The 22904-nt window shown below is 44.1% G+C and overlaps 1 protein-coding gene across 4 annotated transcripts in view; it reads left to right on the forward strand.

Annotated features, from left to right (window-relative positions):
* DCAF6 (DDB1 and CUL4 associated factor 6) overlaps positions 1–22904 on the forward strand; it is a 254186-nt gene that overhangs the window by 12439 nt on the left and 218843 nt on the right. The gene's annotated exons all lie outside the window — the stretch shown is intronic.

Here is a 22904-nt window from a genome sequence, read left to right on the forward strand (position 1 = left end):
TCTTAAACTCTTTTGATGTTTCTATGTAGTTGCAAAATTTACAGGCATGGCACTTAAAGGTGCCAGATTCTCTTTTCGTCAGCCAGCTAGCCCCACTGATTTCAGGAGGGACATAATGGCTCTTGACCAATCGGTCCCGAATATTACAGCCCCTCCTAAATGTTACTGATGGAAAGGAATGAATAGAATCCTCAATCTCTTTATCTTGTCTGAGGATACCCCAATGGTTCCTCAAAATCCTCATCACCTGGGAATGCTGATCATCATATGTTGCAATAAGACGAGTCTTATTCTCAACCTCCTTGCTTTTGGTTTTATTTAAGAGACTCTGTCTTTCAGCTTGGGCTGCTTGAGAGAAAGCCATCTCAATAGTTTTTCTGGGATACCCCCGATCAAAGAAACGTTTGCCAAGTTGTACTGCTTGTCTGTTGAATTCCTCCTCCTTGGAACAATTCCAGCGTATACGCATGAATTGTCCCTTCGGGATTCCTTTCTTTAAATTCAGGGGGTGATGGCTTTCCCATCTCAGAAAATTATTAGTGGCGCTTGGTTTCCTAAAGAGTGTGGTCTCCAGTATACCATTCACCTCTTTTTTGACAAAAATGTCCAAAAAGGACAATTTGTCAATCCCCACTTCGTATGTAAGTCTTAATCCCAAATTATTTAGGTTGAGTTGTCTTACAAACGTTTCAAAAGATTGAACACTTCCTGACCAGATGATAAATACATCGTCGATGTATCTCCCCCAAAACACTATCTGGGGGGACCACTCAGTTAGTTCATCTCCAAATACTACTGTATCCTCCCACCAGCCCAGGAACAAATTAGCGTATGTGGGGGCACAGGGGCTCCCCATCGCCGTGCCCCTGAGCTGGTGGTAGAATTTGGATTTGAAAAGAAAGATGTTCCTAGTAAGAATAAATTCCATAAGCTCCAATATAAATTTATTATGGGCTTCAAATTGATTCCCTCGTGATTTCAGGAAGTGTTCAATAGCATGTAATCCAGCAGAATGAGGAATACTAGTATATAAGGATTCAACGTCAATAGACATCAGAATCATGTCTTTTTCCAATACAATCCCTTCCAATTTGGTGAGGAGATCCAGGGTGTCCCTAATATAAGAGGGAAGAGAGGTTACAAATGATCTAAGTACCCGATCCACATACGTGCTGCAGTTCTGGGTAAGAGAATCGATGCCCGACACAATTGGTCTACCCTTAATTGGGTTCGTCCCTTTGTGGACTTTCGGTAGGGCATAGAAGGTCGCCAATCTCGGGAATCTAGGAAAGAGGAAGTCAAATTCAGTTGAGGAAATCAATCTGTTATCCCTAGCCCTTGACAAGATGTCTCTCAGTTGTTGTTGATAACAAACAGTTGGATTCGCCCTCAGACATTCATAACTAGACCTATCCTTAATCAGGGTTTCACACATTTCCGTGTACATAACGTGGTCCATAAGTACCACGTTTCCTCCTTTATCGGAAGGTTTAATTACTATCGATTTATTTTGTTCAAGGGACCGTAAGGCTTCACTCTCCTGTTCAGTTAAGTTAGGTAGGGAGACATTTCTCTTGGGGTAGATATTCCTAATCTTTTCCGTTACCATTTTACAGAAAACGTCAATAACCGTATAATCACCAATCGGGGGCGTTTTCGTACTTCTACTTCTTAGGTCCGTAAACGGACCCTCGCCCTCAGTTCTATTCCCCTCATTTTCGAGCTCAACTAGTATATCCACATCTTCCAACATATCAGGTGTAACCCCAAGTTCAAGACATCTTTTTTTGTCTAAGATGGAAAAATATTTCCTCCACTTCAACTTCCTTACAAATAAATTAATGTCTTTAATCCAATTGAAAGCATCAAATTTTGTCGTAGGGACAAAGGACAAACCTGTCCTCAATACCCTTTCCTCAACCTGGGATAACTGATACCTAGATAGATTGATAATTTGCATATCATAATCTAATTTGTTACTGGCCTCTCTTTTTTGCTCGATACTCTCCCCCACTCCTTAGATTGTACGTGTTCGTATTCGTTTGCTCTAAAAAAGAGGAGGAGGAAGATGAAGCCGAGGAAGATGATGTCACAGATTTTGGGGTACCCATCTCGCCATGGGTTCTGTACCCTTGGTTTTGGTACCCTTGATATCTCCCTCTTCTCCAATTGTTTTGACCCCTCCATTTTTTCTTATAATATTCCCTCTGTTTAGGAAAACTATTGTCCCTACCTTCTGCGTCCGAGGTCTCGCCGTCAGTGGATGAGATATCCACAGGTGCTTTCCTCAAGAACGCATACGCCTGTTTATCGCGAAAATCAGCTAGATCTCTTATAAATCTTTTATGTTTTCTGTCCTTGATCATGGTCCTAAACTTTTCCACAGTAGTTTTTAAGGACAGCTCCCTTGTTTTGAAATTGGTCTCGTTTTTCAGTTTTAACGTCTCATTAATTAATTCTTGCAATTTTCCTGACGTTTTTTCTAACGTAATCTTTTCCTCGTCTCTAAGAATGGTCATGAAACGGACTGAGGAAGCGATCGATTCCTCTTCCCACTTTTGTAAGAGTTCCGGTGATCTACACCTGCTCGCTGGAGTTATTTGTATGCGTAAACCCCTAGGGACCACCCGCTGTTTAATATAGTTCTCCAATGATTGGACCTCCCACCACGATTTAATGTTATTTTTATAAGCTATATAGAGTTGTTAAAATCTGGTTTTAAGAGAGGGTTGGTGATTGCTACATTCATCTGTGGATAATTCTGAAAAGGCTTCACGTGCATCGTCTAGCCAAGACTGTTCATTAATAGGTCCGGATAGAAATCCAGCCATACCAGGAAATTAGTCATAAACCAAATGCAATATCAGGTAAAGAATTAATTCATTAACCACGAAATATTTTACCTAAAAAAATATTTTTATTCACAATTATGCCACAAACAAGGTACACATGTTAAAATAATTTAAAAATGGTGAGAAGGAAAGGTGGGAAACACAAACCCTTACTCCTCACCCTTCCTATCATACGGGGGTCGGCGTCCTAAGCTTTAATGACGCCCCTGTTCCTCGTCGGCTGAGATCCTATAATAGCCCTCCACTCACACTAAGAACCGTGTGCCCTAATTCAAAGTGGGTAAAGTGAAACACCCAAGGTAAGGCCCATATAGACAGTGTGTGACATCAATCAAGTCCAGATACTAATTTACTGTCAGACAATGTCATAAATATACTGTAGGGGAGTTACTCAGTCGACTGTCAGTCTAGAGTATCAAGTCATGAAACTGCTGTTGCATATGTCCAGGATGCACCCTACGCGTTTCGCCCTCTTATCAAACAATAGGGCTCATCAGGGGTATAGAACAAAAGATCCTTGACAATTGAATCACAGCATCAACCTAGAACAAAACATAAATATAATAATCAAAAAACACTGTTATCACCTTCAGAGTAAATGATTGTGTCCATAATGCCATATAGGTAAAAAAGGGGGGTATGACTGGTCGTAACCATGGATATCTCAACTGCAATGCCCTGCACATGAGGTAAGAGACATAGCTAATCAGGAGAAGTAGACTACATTTCTAATTGTTGGTTGTGAGGAATATTATGAGGCATATGACATTCATACATGTCAGTCAACACCCGCTTTTCATTTACACAATCGTTGCCCTGCAACAAGGAGAAATCACCCAGATCTGGTCATGAAATTTCAGGTGACAGTATCCAATTAAGAATAAGGAAGAAGATCTAGCCAGAGTAAGTCCCTTGCTGACAAAGTAATTCAGCCCTAGCTGGGCAACTGCAAGATTCAGGACAAGCTTCAAATGCGTTCTATAGTCAGTATGGCTCAGAGGAAAAAGTTACAATATTGGGGAGTGCTTCGCTTCCACAGATTGGGCAGGCATATTTCCGGCTTCTTGACGACGAGACACAGATCACACATTTTCCCTAAATTGTGGGACGTGCCTATCAGTGCATAATTAATAACTCGCCGTGGGAAGCAAACAGACATTTCGTGTTTCCTATCCACAAATAGATCAAATCATAACTAGAAAAATGTTCTGTGTGGGACACTCGGAAGGGGGAGATATGGGGAAAATTGCCAATTTATAAGTTTTTGGAAACTGAAGGCACAGCCCATGTTCAGCCCAGTCTTAGGTCACAAAGGCGGCTGGTACATACTGTAGGTTCATAAAAATGAGAGCATTTTGAGTGTGTCTTTTCTCTGAGAAGTCGCGTAGTGTTACGTATGGAGGTTTCCTAAGGAAACCAGTGGCTCCACAGCGCCTTCCCTGTGTTGAGATAGCACCAGGCCTAATGATAAAGAACAAGGTAACTGATCCATCTGTGTATCTGCTCGTAACCATAACTTACTCGTAACTGTATTTCTGTCATATCTGTAAATCTTATCTTACATATAGTGTATTATCTAGTATGCCCTTAAGGCAATTAAATATATATTATAATCTTGGGCTGTCTTTTATATCTATCCCCGAATCCAATGTCTGTGAGCTCGGTTTAATATTTCACGCTACCTGGGCTGGTCTCTTGCTCAATATAGTCCTGCTAACGGACTGGATGGATCAATTAAGTGCCCACCCTCCCCCAGACATGAGCTGCTTATGGCTAGCTGCATGTGAGTGGAGACACAAACTGCCCAACTACTGACTTCCATTCAGGTTCAGGTCAAGTGATAGCCGAGCTCATGCTGTCATACCCTGTGCTGGTTCACGCCCTGTCGATGGCTGTTTAACCCCCTAAATGCCGGGATTAATACAGATTGTAGCATTTACAAGGTTGGGAGACGAAGTGCGCTCTCTCTACCACTTGATCAGGTCTCCTGCAGTGTGATCACAGGAGCCTGATTATTGCCAATGCAAGTGGTCGTGATAATGACCTCCGGGTCAGCCAGTTACGGCAAGCCTGTTGGACCGTGCCAGTAGCATGGTCTAAGAGGCTTCTGTTCGCGTCACACTGATAGGTGTAATGCATTGCCATGCTTGTGCAGTTCAATGCATTACACCAGTGATCAGACTATGATAATAAAAATTAATGTCCCATGTGGAACTTAAGTGTAAAAAAAAAAAAAATAGTGAAAACAAATTGTAGAAATTTTTTTTTTTTAAATCCCCAAATCATAACAAAGAAAATGGAAAAAAAATATATATATATTTTTTTTCAAATAAACGCGTATATTTATGTAAAAAATGCCTTCTTTGTCAAACCGCTATAAAAAAATGGAATTAAACGTGGTCAAAATGTCAAATTATAGATAAATATGCCGTCCCTGAAAAGGTTATCTCGTCCCACAAAAATTACTGCGAACGACCTAGTCTATAAAACTGTCACACTTAACCTCTTCAGTGAACACCATAAAAATATAAATAATTAAAAAACTTGGTAAAAATTAGGTTTTTTCGTCAAACTGCCAGAAAAAAGGCGTAATAAAACGTGGTCAAAATGTCAAATTGTAGATAAATATGGTGTTACTAAAAAGGCTATCACGTCCCGCAAAAAACGGGAAAAAACAAGCAGCCATACAGCTCCATCAGCCGGAAAATACAGCTATAGTTGTCAGAATACGGCTATTCAACATCCAACTTTTTTTCCCATAAAACTGTTTTTATTGTGTGAAAAAAACAAAAAAGAGAGCACCACTAAATAATTAATCCAAACATGATGCTTGACTATATATATATATATATATATATATATATAATAATATAAATAAATAAATAAAGAAAAGAAGTATGTAATGGAGGGATCTTCCAAAATGTATTAGTATTACAAGTACATCAAAGACATGAAAACATTTAAAAAGCCCAAAAGGCCCAATGTTGCAATCCCTGTCTGTTTGCCATCTTTTGGGACACCACCGCTGCCTAAATTCTGTTGCCTCTATATTTTTGAAACTTTGTCTACAAATTGTGCTGAAAGCATGTTTTATTGAGCTGGATTTTATGGCATTTCTTGGTAATATACATCTAATTTCAATTATATTGATTGTTTAATACAATTCTTTCAGCTTAATATGTACTTTTTTGGATAGCACGTATTGTAAAGGGGTGCCGTAAACATTTATTATTGGAGTCTTTAATTATATCATCAGACAGTTTGGACCTAAGGGGTGCTTCACACACACAGCGAGATCGCTACCGGAATCGCTGCTGAGTCACGGTTTTGGTGACGCAGCAGTGACCTCATTAGCGATCTCGCTGTGTGTGACACTGAGCAGCGATCTGGCCCCTGCTGCGAGATCGCTGCTCGTTACACACAGCCCTGGTTCGTTTTCTTCAAAGCCGCTCTCCCGCTGTGACACACAGATCGCTGTGTGTGACAGCGAGAGAGCGACGAAATGAAGCGAGCAGGGAGCAGGAGCCGGCATCTGGCAGCTGCGGTAAGCTGTAACCAAGATAAACATCGGGTAACCAAGGTGGTTACCCGATATTTACCTTAGTTACCAGCCTCCGCAGCTCTCACGCTGCCTGTGCTGCCGGCTCCGGCTCTCTGCACATGTAGCTGCAGTACACATCGGGTTAATTAACCCGATGTGTACTGTAGCTAGGAGAGCAAGGAGCCAGCGCTAAGCAGTGTGCACGGCTCCCTGCTCTCGCGGTTATGATCGCTGCTTCGGCTGCTGTGTTTGACAGCTAAGCAGCGATCATAACAGCGACTTACAAGGTCGCTGTTACGTCACAGAAAATGGTGACGTAACAGCGACCTCATTGTCGCTGTCGCTTAGTGTGAACCCAGCCCTAAGTCCTAAAGTGGCTAGGTCAATCATTCACTGCAGCCATTTGGGCTCTTAAAATGTTTTTATGACTTTGATATGCTTGTAATCCTAATGAACATTTTTGATATCTTGGTTGTTCCCTCCATTGCATTCTCCCTTTTTTTTTTTTTTTTTTTTTTTTTTTATTATACAGTATTTTATTGTGTGAAGGAGGCAAAACAGGAAAGAAACATAGAAACATATGTGATATCGCTGTAATCGTACTGACCCGAGGAATAAAGTCATTATCACTTTTGGAAACCGTGAACAACATAAAAATAAAAACAAATCAATTTCTTAATTGCTGGTTCTTGCACATTCTGTATTCCAAAAATAGTTTTAAAAAGCGAACAAAAGTTATTTACCTGGTAAGTGGTACCAATAAAATCATTAACTCATCCTGCAAAAAAAAGTCCCCACATGACTGTCAACAGAGAAATGAAAAAATTACATCTCTCAAAATTTGGTGATGCAAAACGTTATTTTAAAGCGTTGTTTTAGTGTGTGATAGTAGCCAAATCTAAAAAGCCGATATAAGCCTGGTATCTCTGTAATCACAGCCACCCGAAGAATAAAACAATCTTCTCACTTATAACACACGGGGATTGTCATAACAAATAATTAAAATAAATTCTTCACCTACAGTTAACTTGTTTATTTTGACTCCCAAAGATCACAATAAAGGCCGCTTTACATGCTGCGACATCGCTAGCATCGGCTATCGATGTTGCGTGCGATAGCGCCCCCCCCTCCCCCGTCGGTAGCACGATATGTGGTGATCGCTGCCGTAGCGAACATTATCGCTACGGAAGCGTCACACGCACATACCTGTGCAGCGACGTCGCTGTGACCAGTGAACCGCCTCCTTTCTGAGGGGGCGGTTCGTTCAGCGTCACAGCGACGTCACAGCAGCGTCACTCAACCGCCGCCCAATAGAAAAGGAGGGGAGGAGATGAGCGGCCGGAACATGCCGCCCACCTCCTTCCTTCCTCCTTTTCTGGTGGACGCAGGTAAGGAGATGTTTGTCGTTCCAGCGGCGTCACACATAGCGATGTGTGCTGCCTCAGGAATGACAAACAACATCGTTACTGCAGCAGCAACAATAATTGGGAAGAAGTGGGCATGTCACCGATGAGCGATTTTGCACGTTTTTGCAACTATTCAAAATCGCTCATAGGTGTCACACACAACGACATCGCTAAAGCGGCCGGATGTGCGTCACAAATTCCGTGACCCCAACGAGATCGCTTTAGCGATCTCGTAGCGTGTAAAGCCACCTTAAGCCTTGGCTCACATTTATCTGGCGCTCTAAGATGAGCGCTTACACTGGGGTTTACGTGTCTGAAATACGTGATTCAGACAAAACTCCTGACAGAAGATTCCCTATAATGAGGCAGATGGAAACACTTTAGACTCTATTTGGCCTATAATCCAGTGCTGTCCGTCTTTTTTAAGCGTTCATGAAAGCGCGGTCGACCATAGTTTTTTGCACCACTGATAAGATGGATACCACAGCACAGAGTTCAGATGGAGTTTAGAATAACTCATTGCTGTTTGTTTTTGGAAAACAACCATGGAGTCAAAATAGTCACTACATCTGTGGATAAATTTGCAGATGGGTGTCATTTCCAATTTGGGGGTCACTTGAGTGGGGATCCTGTTCTTCTGTCAGAAGGGATCTTTGTATATGGAGTTCGCACAGTATTCTAGTAAAATCGTCTTCCAAGAGTCATTTAGCACTTCTTCCCTCCTGGGTCTCACTGTGTGGCTAAGCAGTACTGTACTGCCACATGTGGGGTATTGCCATGTTCAACAGAAATTGTGTGACAAATTTTGGTGACATTGTTACCAATTTTCACATGTGAAAATGTAAAATCTGGGGCTAAAACAATTATTTTTTTGTGGTTAACATTTTTTTTTTCTTTTTCACCACTTAATTATATAGAATTCTGTGACATACCTGTGGTGTCAATATGAGTAATGTACCCCCTAGATATTGTGAGGTTTATTTTATAAGATGAAGCCGCTTATAGAGGGTTCTGCTGCTCTGGAATGTCAGTAGCTCTGCTAATGTGACGTGTCACCAGCAAACCATAACAGCAAAATCTATGTCACATTTTTTGGTGCAGTTTTGTTGACACTGGGTCAGCGGGGGATTTCTCCCGGCATCTGGGGGAATGCCGGTACCCATATAATCTATGGGGACCAGAATCTGGTTCAAAGTGGGTAGGAGCAAGCGCTTCATACTCACCTATCACTGGGACGGCTGTCACACTACTTCCACAGCCTTTCATTCTTCTTTTTGGACCGCTCAAAAGGCTCATACATACTCACTGCTTACCTTGCTTACTGGCGTCTTTGATTTGGTTGCACTCAGAAGCGCCCCCACGCTGTGTGACAGCCTGTCTGATGCTTACAATCACAGACCCGGTCTGCGGATATAGCGTACAGTAAAAATAAATTTAAAAAACGGCGTGTAGTTTCCCCCCCCCCCTCCCCCCTCAATTTTGATAATCAGCCAAGATAAAGCCAGACATCTAGGGGCTGGCATTCTCAGGCTGGGAGACGCACGTTATTGGGAGCCCCCCACCCTAAAAATATCAGCCTGCAGCCGCCCAGGATTGTCGCGTCCGTTAGATGCAACAACTTTACCGAGCTCTTCCCGATTGCCCTGGTGCGGGCTAATAAGAGGTTAATCTCAGCCCACCGCTGACACTAAGTCCTAAATTGATAAAGGCAGGCATCGGAAACACCCCATCACTAATCTGTAAGTGAAAAGAAATAAACACAAACACCACAATAATCCTTTATTTGAAATAAAATACAAAGACCCTCTTTCACCTCTTTATTAACCCCAAAAACGTCTCTGCAGGTCCAGTGTAATCCACGCGAGGTCCCACGACGATTCAGCCCTGCTACATCCAAGCCTGGAGAGACCGAAAACTTGTCCGATCTCTCCAGGCTCTGGGGTTACTTCTGGTTTTCTGGCATGTCATGAGCTCTGCCAATGTGACATGGCACCCAGAAACCATAACAGCAAAATCTGCACTACATTATGGTGCCCCTTCCATTCTGAACTTTAGTCTGTTCCTCAAAAGATTTTCACCACATATGGGGCATTGGTGTACTCAGGAGAAATTGTGGAACAAATAGTACCATTTGTTTTCTCCTATTACCCTTTTGAAAATTAAAAACTGGGGCCAAAGCAACATTTTATTGGAAAAAATGGGAAGTGTTTGTTTATTTTAGCCCAATGCTATACAATTCTGTGAGTTGCCAGAGGGTGAAAAATGCTCACTACACCCAAAGATAAATTCCTCGAGAGGTGTAGTTGCCAAAATGGAGTCACATATATGGGTTTCCTCTGATATGGCATGCTAGGGACTCTTCATATGTGCCATGTGACTTCAAATGTGATGTGGTCCCGAAAAAAAAAAATAAATAAATAAATAAATAATTTGGTTTTGCAAATTTTGTTGGAAAAATGAGAAATCGCTGATAAGTTTTTAAACCCTCTAAGTTCATAATTGTTTTATGTTCCAAGAAAGGCGCTGACAAGTAGATGTGTGGTTAATCTTATTTAGTAACTACCATATTTTGTGTTAGATAACTCTGGTAAAAATTAAGTTTGAAAGTTGCATCATTTTCAGCCACATTCTGATATTTTCACAAACAAAAGTAAAAAAATTCCACTTAAATTTACCACTAACATGAAGTACAATATGTTAAAAAAAAAACCCAAAACAAAACAATCTCAGAATCACTGGGATCTGTTTTGAGGTGTTCCAGAGTTATTACAACAAAGTGACACTGGGCAGAATTGAAAAATGTGGCCTTGTCAAGAAAGTGAAAACAGGCTTCGGTCCGGCAGTGAGGGGTTAAAGGGAACCTGTCACCACTTTTTTGGTGTATAAGCTGCGGCCACCACCACCGGGCTCTTATATACAGCATTCTAACATGCTGTATATAAGAGCCCAGGCCGCTGTGACAACATAACAAACACTTTATAAGGCCTTGTGCGCACACTGCGTTTTTACCCGTGGTTTTACCTGCGGTTTTGCTGCAGACATTTCTTGAGAAATGTTTGTAACCTTTCTGCAGACATTTCCCAGCAAAACCTATGGGAAAAAAAAATAGCTGTGCGCACACTGCGTTTTTTTTCTCAAGAACATTCTTTCTGCAGAATTTCTTGAGAAAATTTCTTGAGAAAATGAGCATGTCACTTCTTTTCCACAGGTACCTGCGGTATTTCACTCCATTTACTGTAATGTAATCGCGAAATACTGCCGGTATACCGCAGGTAGCAAATGATGTGCGGTATACTCTCGGTACAGCCGTGGTTTACTTGCGGTAATGTTCATCACTGCCCTGCGTTTTGCCGTCATCCCGATTGCCGTGATGCGTTGGCAACGGGGTAATGAATGAGTTAACGGCAGCCCATAGCTGCCGCTAAGTCCACAATTAGTAATGGCAGCGTCTATGACACGCCATCACTAATCTGTCAGTGATAGTAAATAAACACACACCGAAAAGCCTTTATTTGAAATAAAACACAGCCCTCTCTTTCATCCCTTTATTAACCCGCAAACATCCAGGTCCGACGTGGTCCAAAACAGGAGGTCTGGCGACTCTTGCATCCAGCGACGTCTGAGACAGAGTGCTCAATGCAGCTCCATGTACGAGGCTGCACGCGTAACTCCAGGACATTTCCCACGCAGATCAGATTACCGCTCGCGAGAACTTGTGTGTCCTCACACGACCTAGTCAGCGGTAATAGCGTGACGTCACCGGCCGGCAGTGACCCTGTGAGATCTCAGATCCGAGGTCCCACAGTGTCACTGCTCTATCACAAATACTGGGGGGGGAATCACATATATCACAAGTAAAAGCTGTAATCCATCCATCTATTTATCTATCTATCCATCTATCTACCTGTGGAAAAACCGCGGCAAAGCCACATGCGTTTGTCCCACGGTTTTGGTGCGTTTTTTTTTTACCGCAGATGCGGTAATCTTCAACTCCCAGAAGTTTTTCAAGAAATTTTCTTGACAAAAATCACTTTTCTAGAGCGCACATAGCCTTATACTTACCTAACGGTCGCTCTGCGGTGGATGAGGGCCTAATGGGCATCTCCGTTGTCCAATGCTGGAGCCGCCTCTTTCGGCCATCTTTGTTCTCCTTCTTCTTTAGCCGCGGTGCATGACGGGTCCGATGTCATACACACTCGCCGGCATTCAGGTCCTGAGCAGGCGCACTTTGATCTGCCCTGAGCAGGGCAGATCAAAGTATTGTAGTACGCCTGCGCTGGACCGGTGAGTGTGTATGACGTAGCAGAGTCATGCACACAGGCTTCAGAAAGAAGTCAAAGATGGTTGAAAGGGGAGGCGCCCCCACCGGACAACGGAGATGCCCATTAGGCCCTCATCCACCGCAGAGTGACTGTTAGGTAAGTATTCTAAAGTGTTTTTTATGTTCTCACAGCGGCCATAAAAAAACACTGTCAAGACAAAAAAATATGGTTTCCCATCCTCAGGGATATTGTGGGTCTACATGTGCTATATGTCCATTTATTTACCATCTGTCCATCTTTGAATGGGAACAGCTGTATTGAATGAATTGCAATCCTTGTATTTTTTTGTGCCGGGGGGCTGCCTGTATGGTTATATCCATTTTTAAATATTTTTAATTGTGTGGTGTTTGTTATCAATAAAGGCATTATTATTTATTTTCTTGCAATAATTGGTGTGCATATCTTAAGTCTATGAGATTCCCCCCCCCCTTTTTGATTATCTTCTCTTCATACACAATATTGCGCCCGCAACCCTTATATTAATCAGAATCAACTTTGCACTCTCGGTTATACATTGGCAATATTTGTATAGGACCTTTGTCTTAACGATTAGTTTAATTAGACTGATGTGGGCCATACCTGAATAGGAGAAAAAGAATATTCAGGGCGCAAAAGTGTTATTCTAGGTTACTGGGAACCTGTATCCCCAGGTAGGGAAATTCGTTTTACCCACTTTAGTTTCAGTAGGGTGACCTGTTTAGAGGTGGCAGTCAAGTTGATGGGAAGGAAACAGGATGTATCCCAGTTAAAGGGAACCTGTCACCAGATTTTTCCCTATTAACCCCTTCACCCCCGGCCACTAAAACACCCTAATGACCGGGCCATTTTTTGCAATTCTGACCAGTGTCACTTTGACAGGTTATAACTCTGGAACGCTTCAACGGATCCTGGCGATTCTGACATTGTTTTTTCGTGACATATTGTACTTCATGTCAGTGGTAAATTTAGGCCGATATTTTTTGCGTTTATTTGTGAAAATTTAGGAAATTTGGCGAAAATTTTGAAAATTTCGCAAATTTCAAACTTTGAAAATTTATGCCCATAAATCTGAGAGATATGTCACACAAAATAGTTACTAAATAACATTTCCCACATGTCTACTTTACATCAGCGCAATTTTCGAAACAAATTTTTTTTCCGTTAGGAAGTTAGAAGGGGTCAAAGGTCATCAGCAAATTCTCATTTTTCCAACAAAATTTACAAAATAATTTTTTTAGGGACCACATCACATTTGAAGTGACTTTGAGAGGCCGAGGTGACAGAAAATACCCAAAAGTGACCCCATTCTAAAAACTACACCCCTCACACTGCTCAAAACCACATCCAATAAGATTATTAACCCTTTAGGTGCTTCACAGGAACCAAAGCAATGTGGAAGGAAAAAATGAAAATTTTACTTTTTAACACAAAAATGTTACTTTAGCCATAAAATTTTCATTTTTACAAGGGAGAAAAGAGAAAGTACACAATACAATTTATTGTGCATGTTCTCCTGAGTACGCTGATACCCCATATGTGGTAAAAATCAATTGTTTGGGCGCACGGCAGAGCTCGGAAGGGAAGGAGCGCCATTTGAATTTTTGAACGCAAAATTAGCTGCACTCATTAGCGGACGCCATGTCGGGTTTGAAGACCCCCTGAGGTGCCTAAACAATGGAGCTCCCCCATAAGTGACCCCATTTTGGAAACTAGAGGCCTCAAATAATTTTTCTAGATGTTTGGTGAGCACTTTGAACCCCTGGGGGCTTCACAAAAGTTTATAGCGTTGAGCCGTGAAAAGAAAAAAAAAATTTTTTACCACAAAACGGTTGCTTCAACTAGGTAGCTTTTTTTTTCACAAGGGTAACAGGAAAAAATGCACCATAAAATGTATTGTGCATTTTCTCCTGAGTACGCAGATACCTCATATGTGGTGGAAATCAAATGTTTGGACACACAGCAGTGCTCGGAAGGCAAGGAGCGCCATTTGAATTTTTGAGTGCAAAATTAGCTGCACCTGTTAGCGGACGCCATGTCGGGTTTGAAGACCCCCTGAGGTGCCTAAACAATGGAGCTCCCCCACAAGTGACCCCATTTTGGAAACTAGAGGCCTCAAATAATTTTTCTAGATGTTTGGTGAGCACTTTGAACCCCTGGGGGCTTCACAAAAGTTTATAGCGTTGAGCCGTGAAAAGAAAAAAAATTTTTTTTACCACAAAACGGTTGCTTCAACTAGGTAGCTTTTTTTTTCACAAGGGTAACAGGAAAAAATGCACCATAAAATGTATTGTGCATTTTCTCCTGAGTACGCAGATACCTCATATGTGGTGGAAATCAAATGTTTGGACACACAGCAGTGCTCGGAAGGCAAGGAGCGCCATTTGAATTTTTGAGTGCAAAATTAGCTGCACCTGTTAGCGGACGCCATGTCGGGTTTGAAGACCCCCTGAGGTGCCTAAACAATGGAGCTCCCCCACAAGTGACCCCATTTTGGAAACTAGAGGCCTCAAATAATTTTTCTAGATGTTTGGTGAGCACTTTGAACCCCTGGGGGCTTCACAAAAGTTTATAGCGTTGAGCCGTGAAAAGAAAAAAAATTTTTTTTACCACAAAACGGTTGCTTCAACTAGGTAGCTTTTTTTTTCACAAGGGTAACAGGAAAAAATGCACCATAAAATGTATTGTGCATTTTCTCCTGAGTACGCAGATACCTCATATGTGGTGGAAAGTAATTGTTTGGGCGCATGGCGGGGCTCAGAAGAGAAGGAGCGCCATTTGACAGCAAAATTGGTTGGAATCATTAGCGGACGCCATGTCACGTTTGGAGACCCCCTATGGTGCCTAAACAGTGGAGCTCCCCCACAAGTGACACCATTTTGGAAACTAGAGCCCTCAAATATTTTTTCTAGATGTTTGGTGAGCACTTTGAACACCTGGGGGCTTCACAGAAGTTTATAGCGTTGAGCCGTGAAAAGAATTTTTTTTTTTTTTTACCACAAAATGGTTGCTTCAACTAGGTAGCTTTTTTTTTCACAAGGGTAACAGGAAAAAATGCACCATAAAATGTATTGTGCATTTTCTCCTGAGTACGCAGATACCTCATATGTGGTGGAAAGTAATTGTTTGAGCGCATGGCGGGGCTCAGAAGAGAAGGAGCGCCATTTGACTTTTCAAACGCAGTGCACTGATCGGCCGCTGCAGGACGCACGGTCGGATGCGATAAAAAAAAGCGTCGGGGATACGTAAAAAAAAAAAGTCACGCCAAAAATTGACCATGGATGCAGATACGTTATGTGCATCCCTGATCAGCGCTTGGCGGGACGCACGGACGGATGCGATACAAAAAGCGTCGCAAATACGGAAAAAAGTCACGCCAAAAATTGACCATGGATGCAGATACGTTATGTGCATCCCTGATCAGCGCTTGGCGGGACGCACGGACGGATGCGATACAAAAAGCGTCGGGGATACGGAAAAAAAAGTCACGCCAAAAATTGAGCAGGGATGCCGATCCGTTATCTGCATCCCTGATCTGCGCTCGGCGGGACGCACGGACGGATGCGATACAAAAAGCGTCGCGAATACGGAAAAAAGTCACGCCAAAAATTGAGCAGGGATGCCGATCCGTTATCTGCATCCCTGATCAGCGCTCGGCGGGACGCACGGACGGACGCGATACAAAAAGCGTCGGGGATACGGAAAAAAGTCACGCCAAAAATTGAGCAGGGATGCCGATCCGTTATCTGCATCCCTAATCAGCGCTCGGCGGGACGCACGGACGGATGCGATACAAAAAGCGTCGGGGATACGGAAAAAAAAGTCACGCCAAAAATTGAGCAGGGATGCCGATCCGTTATCTGCATCCCTAATCAGCGCTCGGCGGGACGCACGGACGGATGCGATACAAAAAGCGTCGCGAATACGGAAAAAAGTCACGCCAAAAATTGAGCAGGGATGCCGATCCGTTATCTGCATCCCTGATCAGCGCTCGGCGGGACGCACGGACGGATGCCATACAAAAAGCGTCGTGAATACGGAAAAAAAAGTCACGCCAAAAATTGACCATGGATGCCGATCCGTTATCTGCATCCCTGATCAGCGCTTGGCGGGACGCACGGACGGATGCGATACAAAAAGCGTCGGGGATACGGAAAAAAAAGTCACGCCAAAAATTGAGCAGGGATGCCGATCCGTTATCTGCATCCCTGATCAGCGCTTGGCGGGACGCACGGACGGATGAGGTGTAAAAATGGACAGGGGATACGGAAAAAAAAAAAAAAGTTATACTCACAGTACCCAGAGGACTAGCAGGAGGATCACTGACCAGAAGAGCTGCAGAGGAACAGATGGCAGAGAGATGGACAGCTTTACAGGAGCAGCAGGCAGATCAGCAGAATGCCCAGGAAGGACCCAGCGATGGACGCAGATGTGATCAGGCCGGTGAAGACAGGTAAGAGGACGTCGGGGGAGAGCAGAGGGGGAGAGGGGGGGGTGAGAGCAGAGGGGGAGGGGGGAGAGCAGAGGGGGAGAGCAGAGGGGGAGGGGGGGAGAGCAGAGGGAGAGGGGGGGAGAGCAGAGGGGGAGACCGGAGAGGGAGCTGCAGAAGCAGAATAGAAATAATGGGGGAGGCAGTCAGATCGCAGGGGGAGCGGATCGGGATGTCGGGGGGGGGGGGGTGGTTGGGGGGAGCAGATCGCGGGGGGGGCACGGCAGGGGCTATCACGGCAGCGCGCAGGGGCACCACGGGAGCGCGCACGGGCTGCAAAGTGAGCACAGTACTCACTTTGCAGCAGCAGCGGTGGTAGCAGATCGGGATGCCGGGGGGGGCAGATCGGGGCGTAGGGGGGCAGATCGGGGCGTAGGGGGGCAGATCGGGGGGGGGCACGGGCAGGGGCCTTCACGGGAGCGCGCAGGGGCCTTCACGGGAGCGCGCAGGGGCCATCGCCGGAGCGCAATACTTACCTTTGGAGCTGGCGCGGTGACAGCAGAGGCGGCGTCTGCGGCGGCAGCAGCGGTGGCGTGGTACCAAAAGTACCAGCCACTCCACGCTGCAGCCATGTTGGGGGAGGGTCCCCAGAGCAGCACAGGCCTGGGGAGGGCGGCCACCGGCAGATCAGACCGCCCCACTGCACACTGATTGGAGCGATTGCGCGTCATAGCACGATCGCTCCAATCAGTGCTGCAGGGGCTGGGGGCGGCATGTTTGAGGTCCACCTATGATATGCTGCAGCAGCTGCGGCATCTCATAGCTGGATCTCACAGGATCGCACTAATTCGGGCATTATTTTTGCCGAAATTAGTGCGATCGATGTGGTTGGCGGTTCAGATTTGAACAGCCAATCACATCGATCGTCGATAGGGGGTGGCGATGCCACCCCCCCTGGGGTCAAGCAAAGGTCCCCTGCTGTAAGAAACAGCAGGGGACATCATTTGAAAGCCGTTGCTATGGCCACGGCAATCAAATGAAGTTTAGGCCGTAAAATTACGTCCCTGGTCGTTAAGTCACGTTAAAATAGGACGTAATTTTACGGCCCGCGGTCGTGAAGGGGTTAAACTAAAAGAATCACCTTCTGCAGCTCCTGAGCTGCATTCTCGTCGCGTTTTCATATCTCGCGTCTGTGCAGTTATGTCGGCTCGCGCACTCGCAGTTCGCTCTGCCATATCGCGGGCAGAGCAGAAAACATACCTGCCCTCGTTCACGCCGGTGAGCTACATGCGCAGGCACGATATTTGAAAATGCGACAAGGAGGATGACGGAGGCGTCATCATGTCAATCAAGAAAGGACGACTGCGAACAGCGGCAGGAGGGGGATAAAGGAGCAGAAAATAAGCCCACCCATCTGGCCAACACAGGTAATTAACATACCTAACGGCCAGGTTTTATAAAGTTATTTTTGGGGTCTGGAAGGGGAGTCAGGGCCAAGGTGCACCTTCGTAGAATGCAGCCCAGGAGCTGCAGAAGGGGATTCTTTTAGTTTAATAGGGAAAAATCTGGTGACAGGTTCCCCTTAATCTTTCGGCCAAAGACAAGACCAAACTAATCTATTGTGTTCAGTGCTGTTGAGAAGGATACGTCAACCTCTTGAAGAATGTCATCAACATGTAGACAAATTTTCTCATGTATGCCACCTTGAATGAAACCTGAATATATATTATATACATGTGTGTGTGAATATATATATATATATATATATATATATATCTATATCTATCTATCTATCTATCACTCACTCACACACTGGGGAAGATGTGTATTTTATACGCTGCCGATTATGCAAGTTTTCCCACCTACAAAGAATGGAGGGGTCTGTAATTTTTGTTTGAACACTTCAACTGTGACAGACGGAATCCACCCAAAATCCAGAAAATCACATTGTATGATTTTTTTTTTTTTTTTAATAATTAATATGCATTTTATTGCATGAATTAAATATTTGATCACCTACCAACCAACAAGAATTCTGGCTCTCTTAGACCTGTTTGCCTTTAGTGCGTTTTTTGTTTGTTTTTTTATCTTTTTTTTTTTATCTTTTTTTTTTTCTTGAAGTAGCCCTCATACATTGCTTTCATTATATTAATGGCACCTTTTTGAACTTGTTACCTGTACAAAAGACACCTGTGTCCATGCACTCAATCACACTCCAACCTCTCCACCATTGCCAAGTCCAAAAAGCTGCAACTTGGCGAGAAGGCAACAACTGTTGGCACAATTATTAAACAATGGAAGAAACACAAGATGACTGTCAAAAATGAATAAAAGGATTGTGGACTGAGATTGACTCTAAATATTCTGGGTGGTATCCCTCTGAAGAAATATACAGTAATTGTTTAATGTTTGGTACAACAATTTGGCAACACCACCAATTTTGTGTAATGACATAGAAACTCTGCAATGTATGGACACTAGACTATATGGTGGCACATGTGCTTAGCTGGCTTAATTGACTGGCTTGCTGTAATTTTAGGTGCGCACACCTCATATGTCTTTATCTTGCACTTGTAAACTTTCTTTGCTGTTCAATAAATGAATTTAAAACAAACAAGATGACTTTCAATCTTTCTCGGTCTGGAGCTCCATGCAAGGTCTCGCCTCGTGGGATGTAAGGATGATTCTGGGAAAGGTCAGGAATCGGCCCAGAACTACATGGGAGGACCTGGTCAATGGCCTGAAGAGAGCTGGGACCACAGTCTCAAAGATTACAGTTAGCAACACAATACGCCATCATGTATTAAAATCCTGTAGTGACGCAAGGGTCCCTTGCTCACACCAGCACATGTCCAGGCCTGTTTAAAGTTCCCCAGTGACCATCTGATTCAGAGAAGGCATGTGGTCAGATGAGACCACAATATAACTTTTTGGAATCGACTCCACTCGGCATGTTTGGAAGAAGGATGAGTATGACCCCCAAGATCACTGTCCCAACCGTGAAGCATGTGGGTGGAAACCTCATACTTTGGGGGTGGTATTCTGCATAGATGACAGGACAACTGCACTGTATTGAGTGAGTATAGATGGGATCATGTATCACGAGATTTTTGACCGACAACCTACTTCCTCAGTAAGAGCATTGAAGATAGGTCGTGCCTGGGTCTTCCAGCATGACAATGACCCGAAACACATAGCCAGGGCAACTAAGGCTCTGTTAAGAAGCTTTAAGCTAAGGCTCTTTTAAGAAGGTCCTGAAGTGGCCTAGCCAGTCTCTAAACCTGAACCCCATAGAAAAGCTTTGGAGGGAGCTGAAATTCAATGTTGACCAGTGACAGCCCCGAAACCTGAAAGATCTGGAGAAGATCTGTATAGAGGAGTGGACCAAAATTCCTGCTGCAGTGTGTGCAAACTTGGTCAAGAACTACTGGTAACGTCTGAACTCTAATTGCAAAACAGTGTTTCTATACCAAACTTTAAGTTCTTTTTTTTTTTTTTGTATGAAATACTTTTAATGTAATAAAATGGATATTAATTATTGAAAAACCATACAATGTGACTTTTCTGGATTTTTTTCGGGGGAATTCTTTCTGTCACGGTTGAAGTGTACCTACAATAACCGTTAGACCTCTCCATTCTTTGTAGGTGGGAAAACTTGCAAAATTGTCAGTGTATCATATGTATAATATATTCCCCACTAATATATACTAAACAAAACTATTACCCTACAGATTTGGGGTAAGGCCGGGGCCACACGGGGCACTAGTGCGATGCTCGCATGACACTTGGCTCGCGCTGGCAGCACAGCAGGAGCCGAATGTCATGCTAGTATCCCTGCTCATGGGGTCCGACTGTGCAAACGGACCCCAGCTGCGGGGGGCGGGCCGGCACTGAGGAGGGGAGGGAGGGATTTCTCTCCTCTCCTTCTCTCCTCCGTAACCGGCAATTGAAAGTCTCGCTCTGCACGCACGGTACAGCGGTGTACCGCGAGTGCAGTGCGATTTTTTTTTTTTTTTTTTTTTTTTTTTTTTTTTTTTTTTTTTCTCCCCTCCCTCTTGCCCCATTCACTTGAATGGGTGCGAGAGAGTCTCGCATTACAATCGCAGCATGCTGCGATTATTTTCTCAGCTCTAATCGGACCGAGAAAACAATCGTTCATGTGCGCTGACACACAGGCTAGATTGGTCCGAGGGGAATGCGATGTTTTATTGCACTCCACTCGCACCGATTTGCTCGCCGTGTGGCTTAGGCCTAAAGGTACTGTCACACTAAGCGACGCTCCAGCGATCTGACCTGGCAGGGATCGCTGGAGCGTCGCTACATGGTCGCTGGTGAGCTGTCAAACAGGCAGATCTCCACAGCGATCAGAGATTAGCCACCAGCGACCCGTGTAACAACGCTGTGCTTCGTAACCATAGTACACATCGGGTTACTAAGCAAGCTTTGCTTATAGTTACCCGATGTGTACCTTGGCTACGTGTGCAGGGAGCCGGCTTCTAAAAAGCTGCGGATGCTGGTAACCAGGGTAAATATCGGGTAACCAAGCAGAGCGCTTTGCTTGCTTACCCGATATTTACCTTGGTTACCAGCGTCCACAGAAGCTGGCTCCCTGCACATTGAGATCGTTGCTCTCGCTGTCATACATAGCGATGTGTGCTTCGCAGCTTGAGAGCAACAACCAAAAAATGGTCCAGGACATTCAGCAACGAGTAGCGACCTCACAGCAGGGGCCAAGTCGTTGCTGGATGTCACACACAGTGACCTCACTAGCAAGATCGCTGTTGCATTACAAAAACTGTGACTCAGCAGCAATGTTGCTAGCGCTGTCGCTTAGTGAGACGTGGCCTTTAATCTGCAGGTTAATAGTATTCTAAAGATTTGTACAGTGTAGTGCATTACATAGCTTCTCAGTGTTCGAATGAAAGGTAGCCTATTAGGCTGTGTACGCACGCTGCAGATTTGGTGCAGAAATTTTCTGGATGAAATCTACACCCTTCTGGCTGAAAAACACAAAAAAAACACAAGCATTTTTGTGCTATGCATTTTTTTTTTTTACTAAGTCAATGGGTGAAAGAGCTGAAAAAACACCGGAAAAAACACACCAGCAATGGACGATGTGCAGATTATTTTCTGTACCAAATCTGAAAGTAAAAAATAAGCAAAATGTGCATGATACTTCAGGATTCTGATTGCTGGCATTAAGACAGACATGCAGATTTAGTCCACAATCTGCAGCAAATCTGCATAAAAAAATGTACTGTGCTCACAAAGCTTTAGGGGTACTTCTCACATCGTGAGAGCGCTGCTGAGTCACAGGTTTTGTGACGTACCAGTGACCTCATCAGCGATCTCGCTGTGTGTGACACTGAGCAACGATCTGGCCCCTGCTGTGAAATCGCTGATTGCTACACTGCTCTGGTTCATTTTTTTGCTCGTTGCTCTCTCGCTATCAAACACAGCGATGTGTGCTTCACAGCGGGAGAGCAACGATCTGAATGTGCAGGAAGCCGGCTTCTGCGGACGCTGGTAACCAAGGTACACATCGGGTATCCAAGCAAAGGTTTGCTTGGTTACCTGATATGTACCTTGGTTACCAGCGTCCGCAGCTGCTCTAAGCCAGCTGCCTGCTCCCTGCACACGTAGCCAAGGTACACATCGGGTAACTAAGCGAAGCGCTTTGCTTAGTAACCCGATGTGTACCCTGGCTACGAGTGCAGGGAGCCAGCGCTAAGCAGTGTGCGTAACCAGTGTAAATATCGGGTAACCAAGCAAAGCATTTTGCTTAGTTACCCGATATTTACCTTGGTTACCAAGCGCAGCATCATTTCCACGAGTCGCTGGTGGCTGGTCGCTGGTGAGATCTGCCTGATTGACAGCTCACCAGCGACCATGCGGCGACGCACCAGCAATTCTGACCAGGTCACATCGTGGTCGGAATCGCTGGTACGCCGTTTAGTGAGACGGTACCCTTAGAATCTCCCTCTATTGTTAGGCCTGTTTAAGGGGTTAAAGTGCCTGGATCAGTGCTAATCCCTGGGACTGATAGAGGTATGTCCTTTTACCAGAATGGGTTAATGTACGCATGTTTGTATTGTGAAACCTGGTGACAGATCTACTCATATATTTAGTTGGCTGTAGCATCACATGCCAACAGGGAGGGGATCAATGGCAAGGGATCAGTAGGTGAGTATATTTGATGTTCATTTTGTTTTAAATACCAGGCTAGACTGTAGTGTTGTGTGTTGTGTGTTTGTGTTTTTTTTTTTAAATATATAAAAGTAGAAAACCTCTTAATAGTAGAAATTATTTGGGGACGTTGTTCTAGAGGAGGACTTAAATATTTGTAGTTTGCGTTGTTGACCCATTTGATTTTGTTTA

The sequence above is a fragment of the Anomaloglossus baeobatrachus genome, chromosome 2, assembly GCF_048569485.1.
Source record: "Anomaloglossus baeobatrachus isolate aAnoBae1 chromosome 2, aAnoBae1.hap1, whole genome shotgun sequence".
NCBI lineage: Eukaryota > Metazoa > Chordata > Amphibia > Anura > Aromobatidae > Anomaloglossus > Anomaloglossus baeobatrachus.